At 40.3% G+C, this 19,146-nt stretch overlaps 1 protein-coding gene and 1 pseudogene across 5 annotated transcripts in view; one reads left to right on the top strand and one right to left on the bottom strand.

The window, feature by feature from the left end:
• Positions 1-19,146, bottom strand: part of UBE2V2 (ubiquitin conjugating enzyme E2 V2) — a 340,366-nt gene that overhangs the window by 241,055 nt on the left and 80,165 nt on the right. The gene's annotated exons all lie outside the window — the stretch shown is intronic.
• On the top strand, positions 3,887-4,478 carry LOC308506591 (malignant T-cell-amplified sequence 1-like; annotated as a pseudogene). The gene has a single exon. The product of its transcript is annotated as a malignant T-cell-amplified sequence 1-like (transcript).

The raw sequence follows: 19,146 nt of genomic DNA, 5'->3' as shown, positions 1-19,146 counted from the left end.
ACTCATAGACACAGACAATAGTTTAGTGGTTACCAGAGGGTAAGGGGGGCGGGGGGAGGGAGATGAGGGTAAGCGGGATCAAATATATGGTGATGGAAGGAGAACTGACTCTGGGTGGTGAACACAATGGGATTTACAGATGATGTAATACAGAATTGTACACCTGAAATCTATGTAATTTTACCAACAATTGTCACTCCAATAAACTTTAAAAAAAATATATTAAGCTAACTAAGAAAAGTTCTACCATCATTTTGGTGGTGGTGGTGACTGGACAACTACAGCAGAAACCCTTGAGAATGCTAAATGGGAGACTTAAAAATGACCAACAGTTTTCTCTACATGCCAGAAGTCCCAATCCCCTTGCTGGGCTGGGACCTTACTTACAAAATTAATGCTCAAGTGACTTTTTCACCAGAAAAGCAACAGCTCCACCTTCAGGTTCCATGAGAACATGCTCAGCAGTTACAAATGCTGCTCCCCTATCCAGAAGAAAAGGAAAAAGACACTACTCCCTCTGAGATCTACAAAACTGTGAGTCTGGGTTGATGGGATACCTGGAAGGGCTGTCAATCCAATGACCTATAAAAATAAAATTAAAAGAGGGGGCCATAATCCCATAACAAAAGCAATACTCATTTTCAAAAGATACATTGGATAACATACAGCCCATCCTACAAAAATTTCTTAAGCACAAGCTAATTCAGCCATGCAGATCTCTATACAACACCCCTATTTGCGTATTAACAAACCACATTCTAATGAATATAGGTTTATACAGGACCTAAGTGCTATCAACAACATAGTATTCTGGACATTCATCCTAAAATGACCAATTAGGTAAATGTTATACCTACTTCATTCCAGGATCTGATCACACCAAAATTACAAATAAACTATAGAACACTATAAAAAACTCACTCAGCTCAACTCCAAAAAAACAAACAACCCAATTGAAAAATGGGCAGAGGACATGAAGAGACATTTTTCTAAAAAGGACATACAGATGGCAAACAGACATATGAAGAAATGCTCAACCTCACTAACCATCAGAGAAATGCAAATAAAAACCACAATGAGATACCACCTCACTCCAGTCAAAATGGCTATCATCAATAAATCAACAAACAATAAATGCTGGCGTGGATGTGGAGAAAAGGGAACGCTAGTGCACTGTTGGTGGGATTGCAGATTAGTGCAGCCACTATGGAAAACAGTATGGAGGTATCTCAGGAATCTGAAAATGGAACTACCCTATGATCCAGTAATTCCACTCCTAGGCATCTACCCGGAGAAATCCAAAACTCCAATTCAAAAATCTGTATGCACTCCTATGTTTATTGCAGCACTTTACACAATAGCCAAGATATGGAAACAACCGAAATGCCCATCGGTAGACGACTGGATTAAGAAGCTGTGGTACATTTATACAATGGAGTATTACGCAGCCATAAAGAAGAAAGAAATCTTATCATTTGCAGCAACATGGATGGATCTAGAGAACATTATGTTAAGTGAAATAAGTCAGAAAGAGAAAGACAAGTACCATATGATCTCACTTATATATGGAATCTAAAGAAAAGACTATGTGAATGAACTAATCAGAAACAGTTTTGGGGACACAAAGAAAATACCGAGAGTTGTTAGATGGGTGTGTGTGGGGGGGGGTTGGGGATAAGGAGAAAGGTGAAGGGATTTGGAAGCAGCTGGTAACCACAAGATGGCCTCAGGGTTTTTTTGAAAATTAATTTGGGGAAGGTATTCAATAACGTTGTAAAGATTTTGTTGGGTATCCGATGGACATGTGTCCTATTTGGGAGACCACCTCAGGGATACTGTGGATACCTGATCATGGCATTGTACACCAGAAGCTAAACATTAATGAATGCCAACTATAATTTTATATATATAATGTGATGGTTCAGTGTGAGGTCGGAGGGATAGTGGATGGGGTGAGGGGGATTCACAGTGTGAGGGATATAAATGATGAACGTCTAAGTATTACCTTGTCTTGTACACCTGAAACTAAAAAAAAAAAAAAAAGAAAAGAAAAAAAGAAACAGAGAACAGATTGGTGGTTGCTAGAGGCAGTGGGTGGGAAATGGGGGAAATGGGTGAAGGTAGTCTAAAAGTACAAACTTCATTATAAGATTAATCAGTTCTGAGGATATGTACATTATGGTAAAAATACTATGTTGCTGAGAAAGTAGATCTTAAAAATTGTAACTACACACAATGGGATTTATAGACGATGTAATACAGAATTGTACACCTGAAATCTATGTAAATTTACTAACAATTGTCACCCCAATAAAATTAATTAAAAAAAAATTGTAACTATGTAAGATGATGGATGTGTGTAATCGTTTTGCAGTATATATATCAAATATCGTACATATATCAAATCATTGCATTGTATACCTGAAACTTATAAAAATGTAACAAATCTATATCTCAATTATATATCAATTATATAAAATGGGAGAAAAAAGACTACCCATTATGACTAATTCAACTCTGTACTTAGAGGTTATAATCAGAAAAATACAAGAAAAAAAGTAAAAGCACTGGGGCACATTTACCCGAAGGAGTTGAAAACATGTGCATACAAAAATCTACACACAGAATTACAACAGCTTTATTCATAATCGCTAAAATGTGCAAGCAATCAACATGTCTTTTAGTAGGTGAATGAATAAATTACTATGAATAAATTACTATGGTACATCCAGACAATAGAATATTATTCAGTGCTAACAAGCTATGAAAAGACATGGAAAAACCTTAAATGCGTATTACTAAGTGAAAGAAGCTCATATGGGAAGCGCTAGTACCACACTGTTTTGGTTAGTGTAGCTTTTATAGTAACTCGAAGTCAGGCAGTGTCAGTCCTCCAACTTTTTCCTCTCCGTATCTATTTTCTGATCAGGTTGTCGATATCATGTTCACAAAATACCTTGCTGAGATTTTGATTGGGATTGCATATAGATCAAGTTGGGAAAAACTGACATCTTGATGATATTGAGTCATCCTATCCTTGAGCATGAAATAGCTCTACATTTATTTAGTTATTTAATATCTTTCATTGGAAATTTGTAGATTACCACTTATAAATCTTGTACCTATTTTGTTAGATTTATATCAGAGCATTTCTCTCTCCTTTTTGGTGGTACTGTAAATGGTACTGTGTTTTTAGTTTCAAATTTCACTTGTACATTGTGGGTATGTAGCAAAGCGTTGACTTTTTTATCTTAACTTTGTTATAATCACTTATTAGCTCCAGGAATTTTTTGGTCACTACTTTTGTTTTTTCTACATAGATGATCTGTCATCTGTGAATAAAGACGTTTTATTTCTTCAAAAAAAAACATGGGCAGAGGACATGAAGAGACATTTTTCTAAAAAGGACATACAGATGGCAAACAGACATATGAAGAAATGCTCAACCTCACTAACCATCAGAGAAATGCAAATAAAAACCACAATGAGATACAACATCACCCCAGTCAAAATCACTATCATCAATAAATCAACAAACAACAAGTGCTGGCGCGGATGTGGAGAAAAGGGAACGCTTGTGCACTATTGGTGGGATTGCAGATTGGTTCAGCCTCTATGGAAAACAGTATGGAGGTATCTCAGAAATCTGAAAATGGAACTACCTTATGATCCAGTAATTCCACTCCTAGGCATCTATCCGGAGAAATCCAAAACTCCAATTCAAAAATCTGTATGTACTCCTATGTTTATTGCAGTACTATACACAATAGCCAAGACATGGAAACAACCGAAATGCCCATCGGTAGATGACTGGATTAAGAAACTGTGGTAGAACGACTACAGCTCCGACTATCAGTGCCGGCCTTCCTCATGGACCCTTGCTAATTCAATTTTTTCCCCATTCCCTATCATCACCCCCTTCACCTTGGATCATGTTCAAGAAATTTGATGAAAAAGAAAATGTGTCTAACTGCATCCAGTTGAAAACCTCAGTTATAAAGGGTATTAAGAACCAATTGATAGAGCAATTTCCAAGTATTGAACCATGGCTTAATCAAATCATGCCTAAGAAAGATCCTGTCAAAATAGTATGATGCCATGAACATATAGAAATCCTTACAGTAAATAGAGAATTACTATTTTTCAGACAAAGAGAGGGGCCTTTTTATCCAACCCTAAGATTACTTCACAAATATCCTTTTATCCTGCCACACCAGCAGGTTGATAAAGGAGCCATCAAATTTGTACTCAGTGGAGCAAATATCATGTGTCCAGGCTTAACTTCTCCTGGAGCTAAACTTTACTCTGCTGCAGTAGATACGATTATTGCCATCATGGCAGAAGGAAAACAGCATGCTCTGTGTGTTGGAGTCATGAAGATGTCTGCAGAAGATATTGAGAAAGTCAACAAAGGAATTGGCATTGAAAATATCCATTATTTAAATGATGGGCTGTGGCATATGAAGACATATAAATGAGCCTCAAAAGGAATGCGCTTGGGCTAAATATGGATATTGTGCTGTATCTGTGTTTGTGTCTGTGTGTGACAGCATGAAGACAATACCTCTGTGGTTGTGCTGAATAAATTCAATAGACGCTAAAAAAAAAAAAAAGAAAAGAAACTGTGGTACATTTATACAATGGAGTATTACGCAGCCATAAAGAAGAAAGAAATCTTACCATTTGCAACAACATGGATGGATCTAGAGAACATTATGTTAAGCGAAATAAGCCAGAAAGAGAAAGACAAGTACCATATGATCTCACTTATATGCGGAATCTAAAGAAAAGAATAAGTGAATGAACTAATCAGAAACAGTTCTGGGGACAAAGAGGAAAAACTGAGGGTTGTTAGATGGGCGAGGGTGGGATAAGGGGAAAGGTGAGGGGATTAGAAAACAGTCGGTAACCACAAAATGGCCTCAGGGTTTTTGAAAAATAATTTCGGGAACGTAATCAATAATGTTGTAAAGATTTTGTAGGGTATCTGATGGACACACATTTGGGAGACCACCTCAGGGAAGATGTAGATGCCTGATCGATGTACTGTACACCTGAAGCTGAACAATAATGAATGCCAACTATAATTTTATATATATAATGTGATGGCTCGGTGCGATGATGGAGGGATAGTGAAAGAGGGGCTGGGGGAGGGGGTTCACAGTGTGAGGGATATAAATGATGAACGTCTAAGTATTACCTTGTCTTGTGCACCTGAAACTAATAATAAAAAGAAAGACTAGAACAATTGATTCTTGAGAATCACCTGAACACTAGCTGAACAGAATCCCTATAACTAAGAATATAAAGAAGAGGCCACATCAAGACTGGTAAGAGTGGCAGAGAAGCAAAACAGGCTGACCTCAAACTTACAGAGAGTGGTTGAATGCTGGGAAGGACACCTTGGTGGCAGAGATCCCCCCTGAAGAGGGAGGGGCCCCCCAGCCCCATGCCCGGCTCCCCAGCCCAGGTGTCCTATGCAAAGAAAAAGAGTTTCCATAGCATCTGGAAGTAAAAATCAGTGAAGATACTGTCCCCCCTTCCCAGGGGTGGGGTGGAAGGAGGCTGAAAACCCAGATGCCCTCCTGTAGAGCCAGCACACAGACTTGCTCACTCATTGGCATTCACCTGGTCTCTGGTAGAGGGGTGGAAGCTCAGGAAGTCCAAGGACATGCAGGGAAGAACTGAATTGTGTGGCTTCAGCATGGGAGCTGAAGGAACAGGAACCATTGGTGTCCTTATGTGGAGTCTGAGACTTGTGTAGCTTACAGGAGGGCACCATCTTTTCAGGGTTAAGCCCTTACCTGAAGGGCCAAGTCTGGGACCATACTGGTCTGGTGGAATATGCGTATGTGCACTTTCTTGGTGACACCCTGGGTCCCCACCCTCTGCACAGCTGCTGCTGGGTTGTCCAAAAAACTTTTGACTGCTGGGTTGCTGGCCCGGCCCACAGGGTATGGAAACCTGTTTAAAGCAGGCAGAGGGCTTGTGGTGGCCCGGGAAACATTGGGTGGTGGGCTGTAACCCAAGATGGGCATAAACAGGCAGTGGCTGGCTGTGGTGGCTAGCTGCAATGTTCTTGGGGCACTGTGCAAGGTGGTCACAAACTGGGCATTGGCATAAGAACTGAATCTTCATTAACTTTGTAAAAACCACTGTTCATATCCCGTGACTCCCTTGAATTCCACCTCACCCACTAGAGTCTGCATCACTGAGGGCACTCTCAATTCTAGGTCAACCAGCCTGGCCCATGCATCTAAGGAAACTCTTTCAACAGCTGGGCCTTAGGGGCAGCTTGCAGGTGGCAATATGTCTAGTGGGCCTTGGGCCTTTTCCTAAGCTGCCTCAAGCACACTATTGGTGGCAGCCAGCCTCAGTTCACAGCAAAACCACTCCCACAAGCCTCCAGATCCAGCACAAGCAGTAGACAACCACATATAGCTTTGAGGCTCCTACCAATAGCAGGCAAGGCTGAAATTGCCCTTCACAGGAGCCCCACCCAAGGGACAACACACCCAGAGGCCAGCTTCAGATCACACCGGAGCAAAACCTGGTTAGCCCCACAATTGGCACACCCAAAGGGGGGTCTCAACAAGCAAAGCCTCCTCTGAGGGGTCAGCCCCCACACAGCAGCTTATACACTGTGGGCATAGTCAATCCTCACAGTTAGTCAGCCTGGGAATCAATCCCACTTACTGACATGCCAAAATCAATCAAAGCTCAACTACAACAGGAGAACACACACAATACATAAGGGACACTCCTGGAATGTACACACAGGGAGACTGTGCAATTGGACTACACAGGACACATACTACATACTACATAACCAGCAAAGACTGAAAGACATAGGGGATCTACCTAATACATAGAAGCAAACACAGAGTGGCAGCCAGAATGAGGAAACACAAAAATATGTGCCAAATAAAAGAACAGGAGAAAGCTCCAGAAATTGAACTAAATGAAATGGAGGCAACCAACCTACCAGAGAAAGAATCCGAAACATTGATTATAAGAATGCTTAAGGAACTTGGTGAGAATTTCAACAAAGAGATAGCAAAGAGATAAGGAAGGCCATAGAAACCATAAAAAAGAACAAGTCAGAAATAAAGAATACAATAACTGAAATGACGAATACACTAGAAGGAATCACCATCAGATTAGATGAAACAGAGGACGGAATCAGCAATTTAGAAGACAAGGTAGCAGAATATACCCAATCAGAACAACAAAAAGAAAAAAAAAAGAAAAAACAATGAAGATAATTTAAGAGACTTGTGGGACAACATCAAGCATAACAACATTTCCATCATAGGTGTCCCAGAAGGAGAAGAGAGGGAGCAAAGTATCAAGAACGTCACTGGAAGAAATAATGATCAAAAACTTCTCCAATAGGTGAAGGAAATAGACATACAAGCCCAGAAAGCACAGTCTTGAACAAGATGAATGCCAACCGGCTCACATCAAGACACATAATAGTTAAAATAGCAAAGGTTATAGATAAATAGAGAATCCTAAAAGCAGCAAGAAAAAGACAACTAGTTACTCACAAAGAGCTCCCAGAAAACTATCAGCTGATTTCTCATCAGAAACTTTGCAGGCCAGAAGGGAGTGGCAGAAAATATTCAAAGTGATGAAAAACGAAGGCTTATAACCAAGACTACTCTACCCAGAAAGGCTATCATTTAAAATTGAAGGAGAGATAAACAGCTTCCCAAATAAGAAAAAGCTAAAGAAATTCATTACCACCAAGACAGTCTTACAGGAAATGTTAACAGGACTTCATTAAGCAGAAGAAAGGAGAAAACAAACTAACGAAGATCAAAAATATGAATAATAAAATGGCAATAACTATATACCTATCAATAATCACTTTAAATATAAATGAGTAAGTGCTCCAATCAAAAGACATAGGGTAGAGAACAATACCAAGATGGCGCCATAGGTAAATGCTGTGCTTACCTTCTCTTACAACCACATCAAAATTACAACTACAAAACAGCCATCATTGACAGTCACCTAAAATCTTGCTGAACCAAAGCCCTACAACTAAGGACGTGCAGAAGAAGCCACCTCAAGATTGGTAGGAGGGGTAGAGACTCGGAATGGGCTGGACCCACACCCACATTTGACCATTAAAGATCAGGAGAAACATTTCTGCTGCAGAGGTCCACCCCCCCACCCAGAGGAGCAAGAGGTCACAGCCCCACTCCAGCCCAGGATTCCAATGCTGGGGAGAGAACTCCCCATAATTTCTGGTTGTGAAAACCAATGGAGATTGTGACTAAGTGAGATGGATGGCAGCTGCACTTCCAGGTGCCCCCTTTAAAGGGACAGTGTGCATGGACTTACCCACCAATGGAGTCACTTGCTCTGAGCTCCAGTGTTAGGGCAACAGCTGGAAAGGTGGCCAGGACATATGGTGGGAACTGATTTGTCTGGCTTGGGATGGGGGCTGAAGAGGTGGCTTTCAAAAGGATGGAGTAGCTGGCAGAGATCATTGCTTCTTTGTTGATCCCTCCCACTTCCTGGTGTGGGGACACAGGCAGCTGCCATATCTGGGTCTCCACCATTTATTCACCACACCCTGGCAATTCGAGACCCCATCCTGCTCAACTTTCAGACACATCCAAGCTGCTTCCAGTGGCTTTTTCATACAAACAGCCTGCTTTAGCTTATGCTTCAGACTTTCCTAGGATCTCTCAAGGGTTTGTGGAACCCAGACAAGCAGCATCTGCCTTGAACATGTCCTGTACCTCTGGCTGAGCAGCCCTAAGCTCAGCACTAGTAGCAGCCAGCTTGGCCTCTTGAGGATCTTCTAAGCACAGCATGGGTGGCAGTGATCTGCAGATTTTTTTGTGGTTCCTGCTGGGTGGCCCCAGGAGAGGCATGGGCTGTGGCTGAATGTGACCTACAGTGGATCCCCTCCAAGGCAGTCCTGGTGCTGGTGCCCCGAGTTGCCAGCTTCTAAAGCATCTGGAGAATCACCCAGCTGCCTCCAAGTACGATATCCCCAAGGGGCAGATTGGGTAGGAACCAGAGTCTTGTTAAGGCAGATGCTGCTCTGTAGGGTCAGCCCCTGCACAACAACTCTTCCACTGTAGTCAGGGTCAGTCCTCACAATGAGTGATCCCAAGGTTTTGTCCCTCCCATTGATGTGCAATTGTCAAACAAGTTTCAACTACAAAAAGAGGGCAAACACAACCCACACAAGGGACAAATCTGGAGTGCATGGTTCAGGTGACCAGAAGGCTGTGCCACTGAGCCCCACAACACACCTACTACATAAAACCATTCAGCTAAGACCAGAAGACATAACAGCCCTACATAATACATAGAAACAAACACAGAAAGTCAGTCAAAATGGGGAGACAAAGAAATATGTCCCAAATAAAAGAACAGAACAAAGCTCCAGAAAAACAACTAAACAAACTGGACACAAGCAGTCTATCAGATGCAGAGTTCCAAACACTGGTTATAAGGATGCTCAATGATTTCAGGGTGAACTATAATAAAGAGATAGGAAACATAAAAATGGAGACAGAAAACATGAAAAAGAACCAGTCAGAAATGAAGAATACAATAATGGAAATGAAGAATATATTACAGGGAATCAACAGTAGATTAGATGAAACAGAGGATCCAACCAGCCATGTAAAAGATAAGGTAGCAGAAACTCCCAAACAGAACAGCAAAGAAAAAAACAAAAAGAATCCAAAAAATTTGAGGAGAGTTTAAGGAACTTCTAGGACAACATCAAGCATATCAATATTTGCACAATATGGGTACCAGATGGAGAAGAGAGAGAGCAAAAAATTGAAAATCTATTTGAAGAAATAACAGAAAACTTCCCTAAACTGGTGCAGGAAATAGATATACAAGCCCAGAAAGCACAGAGTCCCAAAGTGTCCAACACAAAGACACACCATAATTAAAATGCCAAAGGTTAAAGACAAAGAGAATCTTAAAAGCAGCAAGAGAAAAACAGTTACCTATGAGGGAGCTCACGTAAGACTGTCTGATTTCTCAACAGAAACTTTGCAGGCCAGAAGGGATTGGCACTAAAAATTCAAAGTGATGAAAAGCAAGGTCCTACAACCAAGATTACACTACTCAGTAAAGCTATCATTTAGAATGAAAAAACAGATAAAGAGCTTCCCAGATAAAAAAAAACCTGAAGGATTTCTTCACCACTAAACCAGTATTACTATAAATCTTTGAGGGACTTCTTTAATTTATATATATATAGTATATAATGTATATTATAAATATATAAGGAATCAGTATATATTTATATATAAATACATATATTATAAATATATAAGTATATATTATAAATGTATATTATAAATATAAATTATATACATAAATATATATTATAAATATATATTATAAATCTGACAAGTTCATGAACTTGTTGCAATGATGTTGCTAACCTATTTTGATATTAGAGGAATTATTCATTATGAATTTGTACCAACTGGACAGTTAACCAAGTTTACTATTTGATTAACTGAATTTGGTTACTATTTGGTTACTATTTCGTTGCTGAAAAGGCTGCATGAAAAAGTTAGATGACCTGAACTTTTCGCCAACAATTCATGGCTCTTGCATCACAACAATACACCAGCTCACACGGCACTGAGTGTGAGGGAGTTTTTAGCCAGTAAACAAATAATTGTATTGGAATACCTTCCCTACTCACTTGATCTGGCCACCAATGACTACTTTCCCTACCCAAAGATAAACAAAATATTGAAAGAAAGACTGACATTCCGGACATTAAGAATAATATGACAACAGCTCTGATGGCCATTCCAGAAAGAGTTCCAAAATTGCTTTGAAGGGTGGATTAGGCTCTGCCTAACTTCCCAAGAGGAGTACTTCAAATGTGACAGTAGTGATATTCAGAGGTGAGGTATATAGCACTTTTTCTAGGATGAGTTCACAAATTTAATTGTCCAACTTCGTGTACTGCCAAAAAAAAGTATACATATTTTAGAAAAGGAAAACTGTATTAAAATTGTAATACTCAATATACACCTATAATAAAAAATGAATACAAGTCACATTTGACTTCTGAAATATACAAGAGGTGCTCAAAGTGGTTACGATCAGTGTCCAGACACTTCTGATTATGGTAATCTACTACTTGAGCAACCTTGACCAAAGTCCACTTGTATACATTTGGGACCGCAGTATGTGTGTGTATGTATGTGTGTGTGTATATATATATATACACACACATACATATATCTTTGTATATATATACAAATGTATATAAATATATATATTTATGTAAATTTTTGTATAAATATATATATATTGTACATATATACATTTGTATATAAATATATATTTTGTGTATAAATATACATATTATTATTCATATATATGAATAATAAAATAACAATAACTACATATCTATCAACAATTACTTTCAATGGAAATGGATTAAATGATCCAATGAAAAGATAGGGAGGCTGAATGAATAAGAAAACAAGACTCTTACATATGCTGCCTAGAAGAGACTCACTTCAGATCAAAAGACACACACAGACTAAAAATAAAAAGATGGGGAAATATATTTTACGAAAACGGAATCGAAAAAAAGTGGGGTAGCAATACTTATACCAGACAAAATAGACTTTAAAACAAAGTCTATAACAACAGACAAGGAAGAGACCAGTAATTCCACTTCTGGGTATTTATCTAGATAAAACCAAAATGCTACCTCCAGGGGATATGTGCATCCATATGTTCACTGTAGCATTGTTTACAATGGCCAAGGTGTGAGGTAGCCTAGTTTTCCATCAAAGGATGAATGGATGTAGAGAAGATGGTACAAAGAAAAGGGTGCCCAGAAATAAACGCATATAAATATGGACAGATAATTTTTGACAAAGAATCCAAAAACATACAATAGAGAAAAGAAAGTCTCTTCAATAAATGATGCTTGGAGAATTGGAAAGCCACATGTAAAAGAATGAAACTTGACTGCTATCTGTCACCATGTACCAAAATTAACTCAAAATGGATCAAAGACCTAAACATAAGACCTGAAACAATAAACTGCACAGAAGAAAACATAGGTACTAAACTTATAGACTTTGGGTTCAACGAGCATTTTATGAATTTGACTCCAAAGGCAAGGGAAGTAAAAACTAAAATAAATGCATGGGATTATATGAAACTAAAAAGCTTCTGCACAGCAAAAGAAACCATTGACAAAATAAAGAGGCAACCAACCAAATGGGAGAAGATTTTCTCCCAACAATGCCTCCAACATAAGGATAATATCAGAAAATATATAAGGAACTCATAAAACTCAAAAACAAAAAAAGAATCCAATTTAAAAAATTGGCAGAGTCAGATTCACAAAAGAAACTATTGACAAAATAATGAGGCAACCAACTGAATGGGAGAAGATTTTTGCAAACAGTTCCTCTGATGAGGGGCTAATATCCAAAATATACAAGGAACTCATGAAACTCAACAACAAAAAAACAAACAACCCAATTGAAAAATGGACAGAGGACCTGAGGAGACATTTCTCCAAAGAGGATATACAAATGGCAAATAGACATATGAAAAAATGCTCAACATCACTAATCATCAGAGAAATGCAAATGAAAACCACAATGAGATATCACCTCACCCCAGTCAGAATGGCTTTCATCAACAAAACAAATAGTAACAAGTGTTGGAGAGGCTGTGGAGAAAAAGGAACTCTCATACACTGTTGGTGGGAATGCAGACTGGTGCAGCCGCTATGGAAGGCAGTGTGGAGGTTCCTCAAGAAATTACGAATAGAATTACCATATGACCCAGCAATCGCTCTCCTGGGTATCTACCCCAAAAATATAAAAGCATTTCTCTATAGAGACACGTGTACGCCAATGTTCATTGCAGCTTTGTTTACGGTGGCCAAGACATGGAAACAACCAAAATGTCCTTCGATAGATGAATGGATAAAGAAGTTGTGGTACATATACACAATGGAATACTATTCGGCGTTAAGGAAAGATGATATAGGAGCATTTGTGACAACATGGATGGATCTTGAGAGTATAATGCTAAGTGAAATAAGTCAGACAGAAAAAGCAGAGAACCCTAGGATTTCACTGATATGTGGTATATAAACCAAAAAGAACAGGACAAACAAATGAGAAACAAAAACTCATAGACACAGACAATAATTTAGTGGTTACCAGAGGGTAAGGGGGTGGGGGGTGGGTGATGAGGGTAAAGGGGACCAAATATATGGTGATGGAAGGAGAACTGACTCTGGGTGGTGAACACACAATGGGATTTATAGACGATGTAATACAGAATTGTACACCTGAAATCTATGTAAATTTACTAACAATTGTCACCCCAATAAATTTAATTATTAAAAAAAAGAAAAAAAAATTGGCAGAGGACATGAAAAGACATTTCTCCAAAGAGGACATACAAATGGCCAATAGACATGAAAACATGCTCAACATCACTAATAATCAGAGAAATGCAAATAAATACCACAATGAGATATCACCACACACCGGTTAGAATGTTTATCCTCAAGACAAATAGGAACAAGTGTTGGAAAGGCTGTGGAGAAAAAGGAACCCTCACACACAGTTGGTGGGAATGCAGATTGGTGCAGACGCTATGGAAGGCAGTGTAGAAGTTCCTCAAAAAATTAAGAATAGAATTACCATATGACCCAGCAATCCCTTTCGTGGGTATCTACCCCAAAAATATTTTTAAAAATTATCCATAAAGACATATGTGCTCCAATTTTTATTGCAGCTTTATTTATGGTGGCCAAGACATAGAAACAACCAAACTGTCCTTCAGTAGATGAATGCATAAAGAAGTTGGAATATTATTCCACAATAAGAAAAGATGAAATAGTACCATTTGCAACAACATGAATGGATCTTGAGATTATAATGCTAAGCAAAACAAGTCAGACAGAAAAAGTAGAGAATCATATGATTTCATTGAAGTGTTGTATATAAAACTGAAAACAAGAACAAGACAAAGAAATGAAGAAAAACCTCATAAACACAGACAGTAGTTTAGTGGTTACCAGAGGGTGAGGGGGAAGGGAGGTGGTAGATGAGGGTAAAAGGGATCAAATATATGGTGATTGAAAGAGAACTGATCCTCGGTGGTGAACACAAAATATGATATGTAGATAATGTATTACGGAAATTTACACCTGAAATCTATGTAACTTTACTAACAATTGTCACCCCAATAAATATTAATTTAAAAAAAATACATTCGAGGGCCGGCCCGGTGGAGCAGATGGTTGGAGCGCCGTGCTCCTCACTCCGAAGGCTGCCGGTTCGATTCCCACATGGGCCAGTGGGCTCTCAACAAAAACAAAACAAAACAAAAAAATACATTCGAGCAACAACTACTGAAAAGCAAAGAAAGAATGCTTCATATCAACCTGCTACAAAACCAACTCTTGTAGATGCCCAGAGAGAGAAGAAATTCATTGATTGCCATGAATAACCAAGACAACAAGACAGCTAAAAAGTAAATGAAAATTCCCCAGAAAGTGAACTTAAAGATATGGAAATATGTGAATTAAATAACAGAAAATTCAAGACTGCAGTTTGAAAAAAAGCTCAATGACATGCAAGAAAGCACAGATAGGCAGTTTAATGAATTCAGAAACAAAATCAACAAACAAAATGAATATCTTACCAAAGAGATTGAAATTTTAAAAAAAGATCCAATTAGAAATTCTGGTGATGAAGAACTCAGTAAAAGAAAAGAGGAATAAAATAGCCAGCTTAGGAAATACAGCTGACCAGATGGAGGAAAGAATTACTGATATCAAAGATAGAAATCTGGAAATGACACAGATGGTAGAAGACAAAGACTTGAGAGGTAAAAGAAATGAAAGAACTTTATAAGAACTTTCTGACTCCATCAGAAAGAGCAACATAAGAATAATAGGTATACAAGAAAAAGCAGAGAGGGAGAAGGGAACTGAGAGTATATTCAACCAAATAGTTGATGAGAACTTGCCAAACCAGTGGAAAAAACTAGATCTTCAAATCCAAGAAGCAAACAGAATACCTAATTACAGCAATCCCATCAGGCTGCCTCCAAGGAATATTATATTGAAGCTGTCAAAAATTAATGGCAAAAAGTTCTCAAGGCAGTCAAAGGGAAAAAAAGCAGCAACATATAAGGGAACACCCATTAGATTATCATAAGACTTTTCAGCAGAAACTCTACTAGCCAGGAGGCAGTGGAATGAAATATTCAAACTATTGAAAGAGAGAAATTATCAGCCAACAATAATATATCCAGCAAAGTTATCCCATAGATACAAAGGAGGAATGAAGGTATTTCCAGACATACAAAACCTGAGAAAATTTTCTAACACATGACCTGCATTACAGGAAATACTGAAGAAGGCTATTCAACCTGACAAGGTGGGAATCAAAAGAATACAAAACCATGAGCAATATTACAAAGAGACAGACAGAAGCTGGAAAGTCAGCCCTTACGCAAAATAGGGCACTATACACTAAACATAATATGAAGGGTAAAGAAGAAAAAACTTTAAAAAAAAAAAAAAGAGAAGAAAAAGACAACTTGCTACTGCAACTCAGAAACCAACTCACAACATAAGTAGAGATAAATTAGGGTAACAAAAACATAAAAGGGGAGAGAGAGTAGGTCTGAATCTGCCAAGGGAAATGGAGGTAAGAAGCATGCTGAAGTAAAAGGACTACTGTAAATATGAAACTTTCTTTTATATAAGCTTAATGGTAACCACTCAAAAACCAGAACTGAGATATGTAATATTTTTTTTAAAAAAAGAAGAAACAGAAGGAAAAAAATCATAGAACACCACCACACTAAAATAACAGGAAGCAACAAAATGGCAAAGAAACAATGGAGACACCAAGATACAGGATATAAAAAGATAGAATGCCTATTGCAAATTCTCAATATCAATTATCAACCCAAATGTAACTGGGCTGAACTCACCAATACAAAGGCACAGAGTAGGAGACTGGATCAAAACACAAAACCCAGCCATACGCTGTCTCCAAGAGACACATCTCAGATACATGGACAAAGACACACTCAAAGTGTTAAAGTGGAAATTAACACTCCAAGCAAATGGCATTCAGGTGGACATTTCACAGTGATAAAGGGGACAATAAAACAAGTTATAAATACATATGACTCCAGTCAGGAAGCACCAAAATACACAAAGAAACTACTGACAGAACTAAAGGGAGAAACTGACGAAAACACAATTATACTAGGTGACCTAAATATGCAATTGAATCTATGGGTAGATCATCCAAACAGAAACTAAATAAAGAAATATCAGTCCTGAATGGAAGGGAGGACGTCATAGGAATGGTGGCAGCGAGGCACATTTTCTCAGTTCTCCTCCGGATCTTATTACGAACGGGACATATAACCCATCAAACAACTCTTTGCTCATCACTCAGAACAGCTAAGAGACTCCTAAGAGACTCGTGGAAGGATTACTTGAAGGTGCGCAAATTGGGCAAACAGGGGAAGAAGGAAGGGAGCGGAGTGGAAACTCTCGGTCTCGTGGTGGAATCAGGCCGGCGGCGGCTGCAGCAGAGGCGGTAAACCGCAGCGCTAAAGACACAGGGAGATATAGAACACCGAAGAGTCCTTTGCTCATCACGCAGAACAGTGGGGAGACTCGTGGAGGAATTACCTGAAGGTGCGCGCTGATTGAGAGCAGGGGAGGAGGCAGGACAGCGAAGTAAAGCGCGCTCCCCGCCCCACGGTGGAGCCGAGGCCGCCCGGCGACCACCACCGCGGTGCCCAGGACAAACCGCAGACACGTGGAAGGTTTGCTTTGGGGTGCGCTAATTGGGCAAGCGGGGGAGGAGAGAGGGGCGCGAAGTGAAAACGCACACCTCCCTACGGCAGAGCCCAGGCCAGACAGCGACCGCTGCGCTGCGCAGCTCCCAGGACTGAGTGGAGACTCACGGAAGGTTTGCTTTGGGGTGAGCTAGTTGGGCGAGCGGGGGAGGAGCGAGGAGGGCAAGAGGAAACACGCCACGCTCTCCCCACCGCCCACGGTAGAACCGCAGCCCTGCAGCATGCCCACAGCAGCAGCGGCAGGTAACACCCGGGGCTCTAGAGTCCCACGGGAGCCCAGGGTGCAGTGGAGAGCATAGGGTCCAGGAGGTGGGCTCTTTCCCTGTGTCCCACAGCTGATCGCTCCCGCTGGGGCGGGCAGCTCGTGGGCCCTAGGGCAGACAAAGAACTCAAACGCCACACCTGGGGCCCTCACCCCGCTTTTCGAATCCTACCCCCGCCCTTCCAGAGACTTAAACTGACGCCTGAACTGAGGAGTAGTGTCAGATTACAGAGGGGTGTCTGTGCTCAGGCGCTGGGAAGATTGGCAGCCAGCTCTGAATTTTGGAAGAGTCTGGGAGGAAAGGATTTTCGCTGGACGAGGAGAGAGGAGACTCCCACATCCCCAGCCACCACCTTTTTGGGCCTGCGGGAGGAGTGTGACGTGGCTGGCCTGGGAGAGAGAAGACCCCTCCATCCCCAGGCCCCACCCTTTCTGGCTGGCCTGGGGTGGGGCAAGGGCAACCACGAAAAAACTCCCTGAGTTCAGCAATAAGCGGCAGACGCAGCTCCCAGCTTTCAGCAGCTTAGAGATCTCCCGCCCAGCACCTCCCACACACCCACGGAAGGAGGGCCCTAAGACTCAGGAGTACTGGGCACAGGGCTGGTGGAGCTACTCTCAGCGTGCGTTTGTGCAGGAAAGGACAGAAACTGCACGGTCTCTCTGAAAACTGTCATCCAGACCCCTCAGCCCCTCGCATTTAAATCTACACTCCAAAATTCACTCTGGGCACCAGGTGACCAGCGCTGCCTGCACAATAGGCAGGGAACTCTTTGGCACAGCGGAGGACAACCTGGAGATTACTTGGTGGGCTTAAGCCAAGACTGGTGCTGCTTTCTGTTTTGCTTTGCTTGGTGTGTTTTTTTTTCTGCTTCTTGTGATTTGCTTTGTTCTGTCTTTATTTCTTTGATACCTTTGCCTACATTGAGTGGGGATTGTCGGTTGTATTTTACATGTGAATGTACTTGATTTGTTTTCTTTGTTGTTGTTGTTGTTGTACTTGGTAACTTGATTTGTGCTGAAACTGCCCTAACAGGGCCCAGCTTAAGAGGCACAAGATTCAACATATCCAGAAGCCAACTCTGGACCAAACCAGAGTACTACCGGGTTTGACCAACAAGTCACACACCCAGAGGAAATCCTCTGAAGGCACAAGAGCCCATAGAGGCCAAACCTCATTTAAGTGGCCAACCCTCACCCAGCAGAACACCCTGCGGTGGGCAGAGCCAAGTTTCACAACAAGACGGCCTAGGAATTAAACCCACCTACTCACAAGCAAAAAGCAATTAAAGTTCTTCTTGAACAGGACAATATACTAAACACACGAGCCACCTGTGGAGCACATGCAGAGGAGAAGAACGAAGTAGTCCAAGTCAAATATAAAGGACACATACTACATAAGATAACCCAGCAAGAACTAAGAGCTCTAGGGGATCTTCCTAATACATCAAAGCAAACACAGAGAGTCAGACAGAATGGGGAGACAAATAAACATGTCCCAAATAAAAGAACAGAAGAAACCTCCACAACTGGAACCAAATGAAACAGAGGTAACTAAACTGTCAGAGACAGAGTTCAGAACACTGGTGATAAGAATGTTTAAGGAGCTTAGAGAAGACATAAAGAAGGATGTAGAAATCATAAAGAACAACCAGTTAGAACTAAAAAAGGATGTAGAAATCTTAACGAACAAGCAGCTAGAACTAAAGAACACAATTACCGAAATTAAGAACTCACTTGAAGGAATGACCAGCAGGTTAGATGAAGCAGAGCATCGAATCAGCGACTTAGAAGACAAGTTAGCAGAGATCACTCAAAACTGAACAACAGAAAGAAAAAAGAATAAAAAAACAATGAAGATGGGTTAAAAGACCTCTGGGATAACATCAAGCGCAACAACATGAGCATCATAGGAATACCAGAAGGTGAAGAGAGGAAGCAAGGGATTGAGAACATATTTGAGGTAATAATGTCTGAAAACTTCCCAAACCTGA

The sequence above is a fragment of the Rhinolophus hipposideros genome (assembly GCF_964194185.1).
Source record: "Rhinolophus hipposideros genome assembly, chromosome: 13".
Classification (NCBI taxonomy): domain Eukaryota; kingdom Metazoa; phylum Chordata; class Mammalia; order Chiroptera; family Rhinolophidae; genus Rhinolophus; species Rhinolophus hipposideros.
This window is presented reverse-complemented; position numbering and strand designations above follow the sequence as displayed.